At 41.5% G+C, this 17,513-nt stretch overlaps 1 protein-coding gene across 5 annotated transcripts in view; it reads right to left on the bottom strand.

Annotated features, from left to right (window-relative positions):
- Nucleotides 1–14,956, bottom strand: part of LOC132895349 (prolyl 4-hydroxylase subunit alpha-2-like) — a 422,856-nt gene extending 407,900 nt beyond the window's left edge. For all 5 annotated transcript variants that reach the window (XM_060935865.1, XM_060935866.1, XM_060935869.1 and 2 more), the window contains exon 1: nt 14,856–14,956. The gene's annotated coding sequence lies outside the window, so the exon portion shown is untranslated. The remainder of the gene's footprint in view (nt 1–14,855) is intronic.
- Nucleotides 14,957–17,513: the final 2,557 nt, after the last annotated feature.

Raw genomic sequence — 17,513 nt, 5'->3', positions numbered from 1 at the left:
ATTAGATCGGTCAGCATGAGGGTACCGCTTTATATTAGTTCTGGTGGACTATGCAACGCGATACCCGGAAGCAGTGCCTCTGCGCAATATCTCAGCACGCAGTATTGCAGAGGCACTCTTCCGCGTCATCTCCCGAGTTGGAATCCCGAAAGAGATTCTGACTGATCAAGGCGCTACGTTTATGTCACGAACACTGCGCGAACTGTATGGGTTATTGGGGATTAAGCCGATCCGCACCAGCGTATATCACCCACAAACGGATGGTTTAGTGGAACGGTTCAACCGCACCCTCAAAAATATTAAGAAATTCCTAAGTGAGGACGCACGTAATTGGGATAAGTGGCTCAAACCCTTGCTGTTCTCAGTGCGAGAGGTCCCCCAAGCCTCCACGGGGTTCTCCCTGTTCGAATTATTATATTAGCGTAAGCCACGCGGCATCCTGGACGTGCTGCGGGAAAATTGGTAGGAGGGACCTTCACAAAGTAAGAACGAAATTCAGTACGTTATGGACCTGCGCGCAAAACTCCACACGCTCACCCACCTAACTCAGGAGAATTTGCGGCAGGCCCAGCAGCGCTCGAAACTAACGGTGTCCCGATGTCCCGGGGACCATAAAAAATGTCATCGGGACACAAAATTATCATATCTGGGACAATCCCGGGACAATGGAAAAAAATAGATATAGAGACGACAATTCCCCCGGGGGAAATCGTGAGACTGATGCAGTGCGCGTAGCAGTCACAGTTGCCGGAGCTGAGCTGGACTGTATTTTTGTCTCTCTCTGCTCAGCGCGCGGGTGGGGGAGGAGCACACAAAAAGGGCAGCTTTCCGTCAGAGCGCTCCCTCCAAACAACGGGGGTTTACACGAAAACAGAAGGAGATATTCACAAACTTATTTCACATTGAGTGCCACAAGGGTCTCCTGAACACACTGATGTACTTTTTTTTTGTCTGTAGTGTAAAAATTGAGGACACTAGAGCGAGTTAAAAACGAGTGACTTTTCTGATTTAACAGTCAAAGCGCAGCCACGTTTATAATGGCAGTCTATGGGGCTGCGCGCCTGTCCTCTCCTCACTTTCAGGCTTCTCATTCAAAAACTGCAAGTCCTATCGTGTAGGTAGACACATTGTGTGAATCAGGACAAGTGTGACTACTACTTTTGAGAAAATTGTGTGTGTAGAGTGAAAATTGGGGCTGAAAACACAGTTTAAATGAGAAAGTTTGAGCTATTTTTCCAAGCTCTCTACACTCTAACTTAACGAGCTCCATTGGTGTGTAACGCAATAAACACCCATTATAAAGCCGGAATTTCTCCAGGAACCCACATGGTGTTTGAGCTCGGACTGATCCAAAAGTATAGAACCTAGCAAAAAGTTGAATGCCAGATCCACAGAGGAGAAGTTTCTCTACGTTTTAAAGTTTGAATCATGTCTCTAGGTGAAAGCATGCCAGAGCAGCGGATGTTTGAAAATGTGTGTAGTTTTTCAAATAATTCCATATAAATGAATGGGAAATTTATCTAGGTCAAAGAAAATGAAATTAAGCACTGTAAATAATGTAAATGATTTCTATGACTAAAGGTTACAATAAAAAAAAACTTGGATTACATTGCTTTGTTTGCACTTGTATGATATGACACTTTTTTATCCAAAGTGACTTTACGGTTTTTTACAGTGTTACAGTCCCTGTAGCAATGTTGGGGTAGGTGCCTTGCTCAAGGGCATTGCATCTATTGATGGTATGGCTGATGGCTTTCAAAACATCTCTGAATGGGGCAACAGGTATATTACATAAAAATGTATAACGGTAATGGTGAAAATGATAAGTTGGGCTTATAAATGCCAACAGATATTCAAGGTACAAGTAGATGAAATTAACATAAAAGGGGTCTTATTTTCAACTAAAGTGTACTGCAGATGTAGGGAGTTGAAACATTTTCTGAATGAGCTAGTTGGCCCCTTTAAATAAATGGGTCTATTCATACAGTGAGATCGCCAAAGTTTAATAAACTGAAAATGCAATAACTGTAATTTTGAAGTAGATGATGTATAGGACATGTGTCACTTGTGTTTTGTGACTTATTGTAAAAATGATATAAAGGGTTCAAAATCGCATAGTTACAAATATAATAGTAACTTCATATGATAATATTAACCACTGGTTATTTCAGAGAGGAAAAAAATGGGGACACTATTGCTTCCATTCGGGACAATACAACACAGAATTCGGGACCACTGGGGGACACAAAGAAAAAAAGTTAATTTCGAGCCCTGAGGCCCAGCAACGGCAAGCCCGCCTGTACAACAAGGGTACGCGCCTTAGAGAGTTCACACCGGGAGATAAAGTACTCGTACTGTTGCCCATGTCGAGCTCCAAATTGATCGCCAAGTGGCAAGGACCCTTTGAGGTCACACGGCGAGTCGGGGACATTCACCTGAATGACTCCTATTTGTATAAATAGGGCACTACATAGGCAGCAGTGGTAGTTTCTTTTTCCCTGCCATGGAAGCGCACTTGTATACTGAGGAGGAAAGCAATTTGCTGCTGCTAAACACTGTCGAACAACTAATGAAAGTTGTTGGCTAGCTCGCACACAACTGTTAACAGTGACAGCGCGCACTGATCGCTATTGAGAGAAAGTAGCCCCAAGCAATTACAAGGTGTGACTTTTTGGACTACAAGGGTTTTGTTATGCTAATAAATCACTCATTCGAACACGAGCTGTTTTGAGAAGAAAAACGTGTTACTTTGCAGACCCCAGGAAACCTGCCGGAACTACTTGTGCACTGACCAACACTGTACAATATCTAGGCTCACAGAACACTGTCGGGGGTAAGTCAGTGTGGATGCACGACACTGCTGACGGGGATACCATATAGATTCATGTCAAAAATCCCGAACTATCCCTTTAAGCCTTTAACTTTCTTTAAAGCTGCTTTGTGACAATGTCTATTGGTAAAAGCACTACACAAACTTGACATGAATATCCACCTGCTTTTTATTGACAGCTGCATTCTAAGATTCATCAAACATCAAGATAAACTGTTTGCCTTATATCTGGTCACTGATCAGATTTTCCAAATAGGATTTAACCAAATCATATCAAATACTGTATTTTTTTGTCACCACAAGTGAATTTTGATGCAAAAATCACACCATCTGGAAACATGTGCCACAATGTGGAAGCAACAGATGCACGGCTGTTGTAACTGTAGTGGAACTTCACACAGTACAAAGCCCACAATATCTCACTTGTCAAAACGTCATGTTTAACGCAGCCTGGCTAATTACAAGACTCGAGGTACATGTAGAAGTACTGGCAGGTCCCATCGTTTTTGTTGGGGTGTTTGTAGGCCTACTTGTTTCAACCAGCGTGTCACTCTGTTCCACGTTGGCAGCGATATCATTGACTACGTTTACATGCACATCCAAATCGAGCTGCTGTCGGTAATCGAGCTGAAGGTCCCAGCAGGGTGCCAGAGAAATCCAATCCTACATGCACACAATGAAATCGGGCTATTGTGTGAGGTGCATTGTGCACCCGAGCCACAGGTGGCGCAACACGCCCCATCGTGTTGATACACTTCCGGTTGTCGTCATGAAGAGCTATTCAAGAGTGTAAACAAAGTTATCAGTTCCGTGTTCTCCATTGCGCGTTTTTCTCCCGTCCATGAATTTTAATATATTCAACTCCTTAAGCTGAATGAGCATGAAGTCTGTCTCCTCATTGCTCCAGAAGTGCACGTTTCTGCTTGCCTGTGGCAGTGGGGGCGTGGTCAAGTGCCAGTCTGTGACAGGAGGGCGGAGCCAGGGAAGGTGAGTGGCAGAACGACGGTACACCTGACAGTAATTAACCCGTGTTTGTGTGTCTTCCCAGTAACCGCGCCCTATTTAAGGAGGCAGAGGGAGAGCTCATCCCGGGACTAGAACACAGCGCACGTGTGTGCGCGCACTTCTCTCAAGAATAAAAGTAGGCTGTTAAACTGAAAAGTCTGACAATAAAAAGCCTATTAGTACCAGAAGCTTTATCCTGCCGTCCTCTGTGCTCCACCCACACTTCAGAGAGCTCTACATCCACATTTTCTCTTCGTTTGTTCATCCTGACCTCTTCTGCTGCTTGCTACTACTGTTGTCATGCCGACCGAGGCTGTTGTGTTTCCCGCTTGTGGTCTCGTCACTTCCAGAAGTAGCTCGACAACTAGCTCGATAGGGTATACATGCACAAAGTAGCTCGGCAGAAATCGCATAAACTAGGTCATGTAGCTCGATTCCGAGAAATCAAGTTCGGTTCAATTTCAGCCGAATTAAGGTGTATACATGGCATTTTGAACTTCGTTTTCATTCGAGCAACGGCAGAAATTCGATTCTCTCTATGTGCATGTAAACGTAGTGAGTGTTGCTTCCAGCTTTGTCTTGGGAAGTCCCAATATAAGACACAGGAGTTAACAAACTTGAGCATGCCTTAAAATTTTTACAGCGCACATCACTATTCATGTGAAATCAGACAGCCGATATTCCCACAGACCTCACACAAAAACTCTTCTTGCAAACTGTGCATTTAGCCACAAATTTATCTTTGTCTGCTGCCAACCACTCTCTAAACTGTCTGTAGTCAAGCCAACTTCTTGGAACAAACAGTTTCCTGGCATTTTGGTTTCGATCAGTTCGAAAAGTCACTGTTAGAAGAAGTGATTTAACACCATGATAACATGAGCACCCTTGATATATGTGTCTCTATTGGATTGGTAATTTATCAGCAGCTAATCAGCTTACTCGTTACAAAACCAGCTTCCAGTGTCTGTCAATACGCATGATGGCTTCAGCTGACAGTAACATGGTTGTCAACTGTTACAGTAGGTTCGCGAACTGACTTTGTTTTCCTGTTCACAAAGTCAAATGTACAAAAACTACTACCGGATATTTTAAAATAAGGAGTACCAATCTTTCAAGACTAGGGTGACCAGACGTCCCGGTTTTACCGCGACAGTCCCGATTCGGGGTTGTGTGTCCCGAGTCCCGACAAAAGTCTGTTGGGACACGGATATGTCCTGGTTTTCGCCACTCGCGACGTTTGCGACTGAGCAGTGTGGGAATCATTAGTGGAGAAATGTCTGCATTTACTATTTTGATGAATTGACAGGAATCGCAAACTTTCCTGGTTACTGCCCCCTGGCCCTGTGGCATGGGTGTTTATTTAGCCACATTATTCCAGACAACAGAACGTGTTGCCATGCAACAATAAAATAAACATTAACTGGTGCGAATGTTTTGTCTAACAGCTAGCAGCAGTAATGCTGCAGCAATTATGCTGAAAAGAAAACGTACCTTTTCCAAAGATTTACAGGGCACCTACCCCTTCCTCCGAGAGGTGCAGAACAATGCGCATGAAGCCTACTGCACACACTAAGTGTTCCTTCTCCGTAGCCCACGGTGGTAACGCCGATATACAGGATCACATTAAAACTGGAAAAGATTCATTCTTCTTGTAAACATACGTAGGCTAATGCATTTTGTTTAGGGTGGGTGGATTGACAGTCGCCTTAGCTTTATTCCTGTGTTTTGTTCTTGTACTGAGTTGGGTAGCCTATGTTGCAAATGATGTGCGCTCCTGTGGGGGCTTTCCTCGGGCTGTCGCCCCTCTCCTCCTTTATTGCTGTTTTATTTGAGTGTATATTCTCAAATCACTTGTCTCTTTTTTGTTTCTGTTTAACATACCATTCTGACAGTTTGGCCATATTGCTGTGTTGAACAGCTTGTTGCACCTTCCATTAAAGTGTTCACTTTTGTACACATCTTGCTTTATTCATTCAGTTGTGGGGAATGGTTAGTAAGGTTGATTCTGACCTAGGCTATGTTGAGGTCACATATCTACTTTTTAAGTTCATGCTATAGTGCATACAATTTTAGAGATATAGCCTACATGTGCATATGCATTCTTCTTGGTGTTCTCACAAACAGGTGAAATAAATCAGTTTAAATTTGGCCTATGGACAAAGCCTGGCCTATTCTCAGCCATTACAAAATCTGTTGTCTGACCATAATTTAACTGATCTGTATACCACTATGCTACTAGATAACAAAATGCCTGTTTGTTTTATTTCATGTGAGATGTTGATAAATGTGAGCTTCAACAAAATGATAAGAGCACCTCTCTGAGTGTCACATTTACGTTAAAAAAAAAGGTGTGCGTGCACGAGCATGGTCGCGCAAAAATGTGTCCCGGGTTCAGACTAGGGAAATCTGGTCACCCTATTCAAGACACATTGGAACCCTGCAAGGTGAAGCTCTATAGCCAACATTCATTAGATGGGCAATTCCATGTAAATGTCAACCTCACCATGCAAAAATAAAGCAACATGTAATACATCAAAACCACTCCCACAGATATCACCTAGGCCTGTATTTTAAGTTGAACCAATTTGTAACCAACCTAATATGTCACTGTCAGTCTTTCTTTCTTATAATGTAAACCCCAAGTTAAAATCAACTTTGATCATGTACAATTCTATATTATTGCCACAAGCCACAGAAATGTATGCTAAAATCCACAAAACAGCAAAACAATAGCCATCCTAAATATTATTTAAGAACTTTGATAGTTTTAGCTGATATTTAGAGAGTTTTTCAAAGGGTTATGGTGGTTAAATTGCTGATTTTCTAAACATATGCCATGTCTATTTCAGACGCGTCACATCCATAACGGAATTTCGTCACATCCATAACGCTGACTTTTCCTTCCGAAACTCTGCATGAAATACAAAATATTTTAAACAAAGACTTTTTAATATTCACCTTGGACCCCTCTATCAAATGGATATCTCCATTTCGACATTAGGTTTACAATTTCACAGAGTTTGATAAAAATGTACAGTCACCCAAGAAAAGTGATACTTTTTCTGTCACATCCATAACGCATCTTTTTTTGGCATTTTCTGGCATGCCCTAGATGTACTATGGGAATTGTTCTTGTTCTATCACTTCTCCAGTATGGTACAGCCTTAAAATATGCAACACCTGTTTAAATACTGGGAGACAATAAAACATGCACTGGGTCATTTGTTGCCATTTTGAGTTCAAGTGTCACGTCCATAACGCTGGAATTGCTCAGATCTAACTCATACAGAATCTATTAAAAGAAAACAAAATGCACTATTAGATGCCACCTCCATAAAAATAACGTGTCTGGAAGTTTTGCAAGAAATGAGCCCTTACTGAGGGCAAACCAGAAAATGTAACCCTTGAGTTTGATCAAGCAAGACTGTAACTACAACTGGAATACTGTGGAGATGACGAAGAACAGCCAGGCCTAAAACATTCTGTAAAATATTTGGTTGACCACTGATATTTTGGGGCTCTTTTGTAACGAGTGTTTCAGGCACTGGAGTGAGACTGATGTTATGAATTCTGTTTGCACAGGGGTGCTCAAATATTAATCTTTCAATAGGTTCCACTTTCTACAGAGTTGAAGGTCCAGACGAAGTTGAGGCAGTTGTAGGCCATATCCAAAATGACTTTCCAACACTCTGAAGCACCAGAATCGTTAAGTGAGCCTCAATTGTCCAAGACCATTAATAATCTATCGAGATGATGTAGAAATGTTGCTGATAGTTCAGATTAATCAAATTAATATTTCAACCTGGTAATGACTGCAAACATACACTCACCAGACACTAATAGGATTTTAGGTATTTATCCAATCAGCCAATCATGTGGCAGCAGCACAATCCATACAATCATGCAGAAACAGGTCAAAGTCTTCAGTTAATGTTCAGATCAAATATCAGAATGGTGAAAAAGTGTGCCCATACCACGGTTGTTGGTGCCAGATGGGCCGGTTTGAGCATTTCAGAGACTGCTGATCTCCTAGGATTTTCTCACGCATGCACTCACATATACACCACTTAGAGCAGACACAGAATGGTGTGAAAAACAAAAAAACATCCTGTGTGCAGAGGGCCTGCAGTCTGAATGACCAGACTGGGCTGACAGGACATCTATATTAATTCAAATAAGCACTCTTTACAACTGTGGTGAGTAGAAAAGCATCTCAGAATGGGCTACAAACAGCAGAAGACCACATCAGGTTCCAGTCCTGTCAACCAAGAACCTGAGGCTATTATGGGCACAGACTCACAAAAACTGGACAGCTGAAGACTAGAAAAAAAAAGTCTTTTTTTTCTGGAAAATGTAATTTTTCTTCCATATTGAACCATCTAGTTTTGGTTAGCCTGTACCCATGATAACCTCAGATTCCTTTTCTTGGTCGATAGGAATGGATCTCAGTGAGGTGATCTTATGATGTAGCCCATCCACCCTAAAGTTCAATGGTTTGTGCATGCCAAGATATGTTTCCTTCTCACCACGATTATAAAGAATTATTTTAAGAGCATTATACATCATATCCTTCCTGGCAGCTCTGGCCATTTTCCTCCAACCCCTCTTAATATAGATGGATATTTAGGCACTGCCTATAAGTGGATCTCCTGATGAGTGTATGAGCAAAATATTTGCAAGGGCACAAAATCAACCTAAACAGAATAATAATATTATAGCATACGAACCATCAAATGATGTAATGTATTTCAGATCAGTAAACTACTGCATTCCCTTGGGACAGGGAGGCCAATAATGAGATATACATTGCAATTATGAATACATATTTATTGCTTTGACACCACATGCCATGCATCAGAAACAACACCACGACATTTATTATGGTGTGAGACTCCTGGGTGCCTGGTGGCTAGCAGTGAACCAGCGCTTTCACTTTACATCATTACTAGTGCATCTCAAAATATTGGAATATCATGAAATAGTTTTTTTCCACAATTTAATTCAAAAAAGTAAACTTTCATATATTCTATATTCCTTACTGTCCAGGGCTGTCTGCAGTTTGCGTACCGGGCAGGTGTTGGTGTGGAAGACGCCATCCTCTACCTGCTACACCGAGCCCACTCGCATCTGGATAAGGGAAATGGCACAGTGAGGATCCTCTTCTTGGACTTCTCGAGTGCCTTCAACACCATCCAGCCCCTACTGCTTCAGGACAAACTGAACAGGATGCGAGTGGACCCCTGCCTGGTCACCTGGATCTCCAGCTACCTCACTGACAGGCTGCAGTACGTCAGGCTGAAGGACATCACATCTGACACTGTAATTAGCAACACTGGAGCACCCCAGGGCACGGTGCTGGCCCCTCTTCTCTTCGCCCTGTACACCGCGGACTTCTGCTACAACTCGGAGCTGTGTCACATTCAGAAGTTTGCTGATGACACAGCCATTGTTGGGTGTATCAGTGACGACAGAGAGGAGGAGTATAGGAACCTGGTGAGGGACTTTGCTGTGTGGTGCAACAGGAACCATCTGCAGCTCAACACCTCAAAGACCAAGGAGCTGGTCATTAACTTTGGGAGGTCCAGACCAAGGTCATGACCAGTTCTGATCGAGGGAGTCGAGGTGGAAGCTGTGGATTCCTACAAGTACCTCGGGCTGTGGCTGGACAGCAAGATGGACTGGACTTGCAACACCAAACACTTATACAGGAAGGGACAGAGCAGGCTATATTTCCTTAGGAGGCTGCGGTCCTTTAAGATCTGCAGGAAACTCCTGTGGATGTTCTATCAGTCTGTGGTTGCCAGTGTCCTGTTTTACACCGTGGTGTGCTGGGGGGGGCAGCACATCCAAGGAGGACACATTCAGGCTGGACAAACTGATCAGGCGGGCCAGCTCTGTGGTCAGCATGAAGCTGGACTCTCTGGTCAGCATGAAGCTGGACTCTCTGGTGACAGTGGCAGAGAAGAGGTCTATGGACAAACTACTGAACATCTTGGACGATGCCAGTCACCCTCTGCACACCATCATCAGCAACCAGAGGAGCCTGTTCAGTGACAGAATGCTCCTTCCCAAGTGCAGGACGAACAGACTCAAAAAAACTCCTTTGTCCCTCACGCCATCAGACTGTACAACTCCTCTCTGGGGGGGAGGAGGAGTAACAGGAGGACAGAGGACGGGAAGGAGCAGTAGCCTAGCCTAACAATAAGCAATACTGGACAATGTGCAATATAAAGTGCAATATCTTTCCTGCTTCCCCACACACACTTACCCTAACCCCACTTCTCCCCCCATATCTTATTATTTTATATTTGTATATGTAAATACTTCATTTATTTTAATTTATCTAGAAGTTTTTCTCCATTTCTTTTCTCTGTTTATCTGTAATGATGATGCTGGAATCTTAATTTCCCTGAGGGAACCCTCCCAAAGGGATCAATAAAGTTTTATCTAATCTATCTAATCTTACACATGGAATTAAATATTTAAAGGCTTTTATTTTAATTTATGACTATAGTTTCGAGCTCATGAAAATCAGAAATCCAGCATCTCATAATATTACAATATTTCATTTCGAGTACAACAGTATAAATACCGTGCATCTCTCAGTCTAGTTCAGTACACACAATCATAGGGAAGATTGCTGACTTGACAGTCGTCCAGGAGACGATCCTCAACACCCTCCACAAGCAGGTCATTGCTGAAAAGACTGGTTGAAAAAGGTGCACAAGTAACAGGGATGACCACAGACTTGAGAGGATTGTCAAGAAAAGTCAAGTCAAGAACTTGTGAGAGCTCAACAAGGAGTAGACTGAGACTGGTGTCAGTGCATCAAAAGCCACCACACACATCTCTTCAGGAAAGGGGCTATAACTGTGGCATTCCTAATATCAATACTGTTTCCCAGTGGTCCAAAGTCTTCTTTTCAGATGAAAGTAAATTTTGCATTTAATTGAAATTCAAGGGCCCAGAGTGTGGAGGAAGAGTGGAGAGGCACAGAATTCAAGATGTCTGAAGTAAATTTTCCACAGTCTGTGATGATTTGGGGTACCAAGTCATCTGCTGATGTTGGGCCACTGTGTTTTATCAAGTCCACTGAGCAACAATCCAGTTCTTTCTCTCCTTAGCCCAGGTAAGACGCTTCTGATGTTGTCTCTGGTTCAGGAGCAGCTTGATATTCATGAGAGTTGTAGCCTCTTTCCTGAAAATGTCTGTGCGTGGTGGCTCTTGATCCACAGACACCAGCCTCAGTCCAGTCCTTGTGAAGCTCTCCCAAGTTCTTGAATCAACTTTTCTTGACAATCCTCTCAAGGTTGGGGTCATCCCTGTTGCATGTGCACCTTTTCCAGCCAGCCTGTTCAGAGCAATTCCAGCGTTATGGATGTGACACTTGAACTCAAAATGGCAACAAATGACCCAGTGCATGTTTTATTGTCTCCCAGTATTTAAACAGGTGTTGCATATTTTAAGGCTGTACCATACTGGAGAAGTGATAGAACAAGAACAATTCCCATAGTACATCTAGGGCATGCCAGAAAATGCCAATAAAAGATGCGTTATGGATGTGACAGAAAAAGTATCACTTTTCTTGGGTGACTGTACATTTTTATCAAACTCTGTGAAATTGTCGAAATCCTAATGTCGAAATGGAGATATCCATTTGATAGAGGGGTCCAAGGTGAATATTAAAAAATCTTTGTTTAAAATATTTTGTATTTCATGCAGAGTTTCGGAAGGAAAAGTCAGCGTTATGGATGTGACGAAATTCCGTTATGGATGTGACGCGTCTGAAATAGACATGGCATATGTTTAGAAAATCAGCAATTTAACCACCATAACCCTTTGAAAAACTCTCTAAATATCAGCTAAAACTATCAAAGTTCTTAAATAATATTTAGGATGGCTATTGTTTTGCTGTTTTGTGGATTTTAGCATACATTTCTGTGGCTTGTGGCAATAATATAGAATTGTACATGATCAAAGTTGATTTTAGCTTGGGGTTTACATTATAAGAAAGAAAGACTGACAGTGACATATTAGGTTGGTTACAAATTGGTTCAACTTATTCACATCTGTAAAATACAGGCCTAGGTGATATCTCTGGGAGTGGTTTTGATGTATTACATGTTGCTTTATTTTTGCATGGTGAGGTTGACATTTACATGGAATTGCCCTTCAGCAGTGACTTTCTGTGGCTTACCCTCCTTGTGGAGGGTGTCGATGATTGTCTTCTGGACAACTGTCAAATCAGCAGTCTTCCCCCATGATTGTCGTTGCGTGTACTGAACTAGGCCAAGAAATACACTGTATTTATACTGTTTTACTTAAACTTGAAATGAAATATTCTAATATTTTGAGATACTGGATTTCTGATTTTCATGAGCTATAAGCCATATTCAGCAAAATTAAAAAAAAAACCTTGAAATATTTTACTTTGCATGTAATGTAAAGAGAATTATAGTTTACCTTTTTGAATTAAATTATGGGGGGGAAAACCCTTTTTCACGATATTCCAAGGTTTTTAGATGCACTAGTAGTTACAATCAAATATCAAACTTGATATGTCAAACAGTTGTCTGGTTACATCTTTCACATCCATGCACATTGGTGCTCAGAATGCGCAGCCGCAGACTGCAAAGCACACACACTCCATTATTACTAATTAGCATGCACCTATTCCTGATTAGAGCTCATTCATAGTGCAAACATAAGGACTTTCAGTAACACACAACCTTGTATTTTGTATCGGTCTTCTGGTTTTGACTCTGTTTTTGGACTTTGAGTACTCCTCATATTTGAGTATTACCCTGGCTATTCTGTCTGTGCCTTACTTGACCACTGCCTGTTTTTTGACTCTGCCTTTGTCTACATTTTGGATGTGTCTGCTCGTGTGCTTTCAACGAAACTCTTCCTGCAATTACATCCATATATCATCCTTACATGACAAACTGTCAATTGTTCAAAAACTAGTGGACTAAAAAAAAAAAAGTAACTAGTTATGAAACGGTCATGAACATTTTCTGTAAAATGTGCTAGCAAATCATCTCACATTATTTGTAAAAAGCTAATTAAAAATAAACACTGGATAAAAACCGATCTATCTTATGTAAATAAAGATAGAAATTTCATTGTCCATTGGTCAAGTGTTTGAGATACGTTGCCTTGCACTTACAATCGGGTACCCTGTGGTGGAACACATATGTCATTCGTACAGACATCGTATGGCCAAGCCATCAAAAATCAGGTCAATGCATTATCATATTCTCTTAAGTATGGGGCTTCATGCACATGTGGAGCTCCGCTATCAAGGTGTTTCCCACCCACAAAACTGTCACCGAGTGTTTTTGTTGTTTGTTTTTTTGCACCATTCTGTGTAAACTCTAGTGTGTTGTGTGTAAATCACAGAAGATCAGCAGTTTCTAAAATACTCAAGTTCATCTAGCTCCAACAACCATGCCATGGTTAAAGTCACAGAGATCACAATTTTTCCCCATTCTGTTATTAGATGTGAACACTAACTGAAGCTCTTGACCTGTATCTGCATGATTTTATGCATTGTGTTGCTGCTACCAGATTGGCTGATTGGATAACTGAATAAATGAGCAGGTGTACAGGTGTTCCTATTAAATGGGATATGTTCCTATTAAACTGCACATGAAAGTGAACACAAATGGTCGCAGAAAGTGTAGCTAAAAATGAAAAGAAGACAAGAAGCCTTAAATCACAAGTACACTCAAGCACAGAAATTCCTCCTCTGTATTTAACCCATCTGAAGCAGTCGACACACATGCACACACACAAGTGAGCAATGAGCACATACGCATACCCAGAGCAGTGGGTAGCTACGGTATGCTACAGCGCCTGGGGAGCAGTTGGGGGTTCAGCCCAACCTCCAGGCCATGACTGTCCCATATTAACCTAACCACGTCTTTAGACTGTGTGGGAAACCGGAGCACCCGGAGGAAACCCACGCAGACATGGGGAGAACATGCAAACTCCACACAGAAAGGCCCCCGTCAGCCACTGGGCTCAAACACAGAATCTTCTTGCTGTGAGTCAACAGTGCTAACCACTACACCACTGTGCCACCCATGTTTGACTATCAAAATGTTTCCCCAAAATACTTAAACATATTTTAGCAATTTAGATCATGCCATCACTTCCACTTGGAACATAATCTGGTGGCAAAACTGCTATGCACCAGTTGGGCAAGGACAGATTACAGCCGATGGAAAAATCAATGGTGATAATTGTATTTCTCTAATAAAAAAAAATATTGTAAATATCAAGATATTTTCATTTACTGTGGATAACCGCGTTTGTCTCGCTTTACACGTCACACAGAGCTAAAAATGTTGTAGTTTATTTATGTATGTGGCATTTTTTCCTGGAAAACATTCCTTTAAAAAAAAAAGTGATGAAAAGGAGTGAATTTAAGATACTTAAAATTAATACATCACAAATCACCACGCAGTCAAGTTTCTTATGTACTCCAGCATATGCGGATACTTTCATATACAAATTTATCAAAGCAAGATCTTGTTTACAGGTCTTAATCTTTAACTTAAGTTTCTTGCGAACTGTTGCTTTGTATGTACTTGTTTGTTTATTATATTTTAGTTTGTGCTACTGAAGCATCCGAATAAAATTAGGCCTATTGAAAAGCCATGATTTGGGTCTGCCTTTGGCAAAACTGCGCAAACATTAGCGAGATGTTTCTAGAATTTACTAATCACAATAATGTGGTATTAGGTAATCATCAGGGGGAAAAAAAAAGTTAACGTAAAAAGTAAACCTAATTATGGTCAACAACATGTAGACCAAAGGCTTTATTTTAAAAAATAATTTTTAAAAAAGCATGTTACCTTAAAACAAAAAAGCCGCATTTGTACACATGGAGTATATTCAAGACCATCTTAATTTTAAGTAACTTTAGCCTAACGCAAGGGAAACAATTAACAAGCAAAGCTTCACATTCGCCTTTAGAAAAATTGCGCAATGTTACAAAAAATAGGAACATTACCTTAAAATACACAAAACCTCTTGAAACCTGATTCTCCAAAAATCCTTCAGCGACGTTTCAAAAGCGCAGTAAGTTTTACTGCCACGTACTAGTGCTGGGTCGGTAGCGAACGAGTCGACTCCTTGACGTGAACGATGGGAACCGGCTCCCATCTGAGAGCCGATTCCTACTTTTTCCGATTATTATTACATATTCGACAGTCTTACAATGTTTCACTATTAAAACGGTTTGATGCTGCTGTTTTGCACATTGTGATTTTTTTTAATTTGTTGTAAGGCACACCGTGCTCCGTTTTGAGTGCGAGATGTTTGGAACAGTTTCTGTTTTGGACAGTTTATTATTTGATATGGACATCACAGTCGCATTAAAATTGTAACATACAAGGAACAAATGCAATGTGTTTGTTTGGCCCGAAACGGCGATCTACAACGTTCAGAATTAATTAGTTCAATACACGTATTATAGTGGTGGATCTTTTTACACCAAACAAAGTAAAATAATTGTATTCTGGAAATTATAAGGTTTAGTAAAATTACATGAAATAATTTAAGTGATATACGTGCACACATACCAATCGTAAGTCAAAACATTAATAAATTTGGCTGAATTATCAAAGCCAGAATGGATAGTAAATGAAGAGCCGTTTGGGATCCGAAAGAACCGGCTCTTACTGCTAAGCTGAGCCAAATGATCTGACACACTGAAAAGAGTCGGAATTCCCATTACTACCGCGCACTGTTCAGTGACTGTTTCCCCACCTTTTTTTTTTATACATGTCGGCGTGGAAATACGTAACTCCCCTATTTAACGCGCAAATAAATTTTGTCAAATGTCCAAAGACCTCAAAACCGAAACGAACTGTTTAAATGAAATATAAGCGATGAGCTTTATTGGCGTGTTAAGGTAAACGCAGCGTTTGTGTCGGCCAAATGTACAATGCCGAGTACATCAAAGATAGGTGACAACAAAATATCCAGGAATCTATTATATATATATATATATGTATGAGTGGCGGCACGGTGGTGTAGTGGTTAGCGCTGTCGCCTCACAGCAAGAAAGTCCTGGGTTCGAGCCCAGTGGCCAGCGAGGGCCTTTCTGTGCGGAGTTTGCATGTTCTCCCCGTGTCCGCATAGGTTTCCTCCGGGTGCTCCAGTTTCCCCCACAGTCCAAAGACATGCAGGTTAGGTTAACTGGTGACTCTAAAATGACCGTAGGTGTGAATGGTTGTCTGTGTCTATGTGTCAGCCCTGTGATGACCTGGCGACTTGTCCAGGGTTTTGGCCGTAATCAGATGGGATAGGCTCCAGCTTGCCTGCGACCCTGTGGAACAGGATAAAGCGGCTAGAGATAATGAGATTATACAACCCCGATTCCAAAAAAGTTGGGACAAAGTACAAATTGTAAATAAAAATGGAATGCAGTGATGTGGAAGTTTCAAAATTCCATATTTTATTCAGAATAGAACACAGATGACATATCAAATGTTTAAACTGAGAAAATGTATCATTTAAAGAGAAAAATTAGGTGATTTTTAAATTTCATGACAACAACACATCTCAAAAAAGTTGGGACAAGGCCATGTTTACCACTGTGAGACATCCTCTTTTCTCTTTACAACAGTCTGTAAACGTCTGGGGACTGAGGAGACAAGCTGCTCAAGTTTAGGGATAGGAATGTTAACCCATTCTTGTCTAATGTAGGATTCTAGTTGCTCAACTGTCTTAGGTCTTTTTTGTCATATCTTCCATTTTATGATGCGCCAAATGTTTTCTATGGGTGAAAGATCTGGACTGCAGGCTGGCCAGTTCAGTACCCAGACCCTTCTTCTACGCAGCCATGATGCTGTAATTGATGCAGTATGTGGTTTGGCATTGTCATGTTGGAAAATGCAAGGTCTTCCCTGAAAGAGACGTCGTCTGGATGGGAGCATATGTTGCTCTAGAACCTGGATATACCTTTCAGCATTGATGGTGTCTTTCCAGATGTGTAAGCTGCCCATGCCACACGCACTAATGCAATCCCATACCGTCAGAGATGCAGGCTTCTGAACTGAGCGCTGATAACTTGGGTCATCCTTCTCCTCTTTAGTCCGAATGACACGGCATCCCTGATTTCCATAAAGAACTTCAAATTTTCCGTTTCCGGTTGAGAGTACATCGTGCGCGTTCTGGCTGCCGCTTCTCACCAGAGCTTTTTTATTTTATTTTTATTTTTCTTTCTTTTTCTATTTTCATTTTATTTATTTTTTCTGTGTGTTTGTGTTCCCAGCTATGGACTGCAGTGAGCTCGTTGCTCATTTTACATCATGGTTGTCCAGCGCTCTGTGCTTTAATGCTTGGCGTGATGTTCTGAGCGATGTTGCTCGGTGGTGTCACGGCGGCTGTGCAGGCGGTTTGGACATACCAGCGCTCTGCATGGCGGAGCTTCTCTGCTCGCGTTGTGGATCCATGGCGTGGTGTTCGAGCGATGTTGCTGACGGCGTCACGGCGACAGTGCTGGAGATGTGGGACTCGTTTTCGTGCGCCTTTTGGTGGGACTGTGGCTGCTACACCACTGGAATTACATCCTGACCCCTACTTGGTGGACCTTTTACTTTTTATTATTTATTTATTTATTTTTATTTTTATTTTTTTTATTGACTTTTTTCCTTGTCTATAA

The sequence above is a fragment of the Neoarius graeffei genome, chromosome 12 (assembly GCF_027579695.1).
Source record: "Neoarius graeffei isolate fNeoGra1 chromosome 12, fNeoGra1.pri, whole genome shotgun sequence".
Lineage (NCBI taxonomy): Eukaryota > Metazoa > Chordata > Actinopteri > Siluriformes > Ariidae > Neoarius > Neoarius graeffei.
Note: the sequence above shows the minus strand (reverse complement) of the source record. Positions and strands in the feature narration are given on the sequence as shown.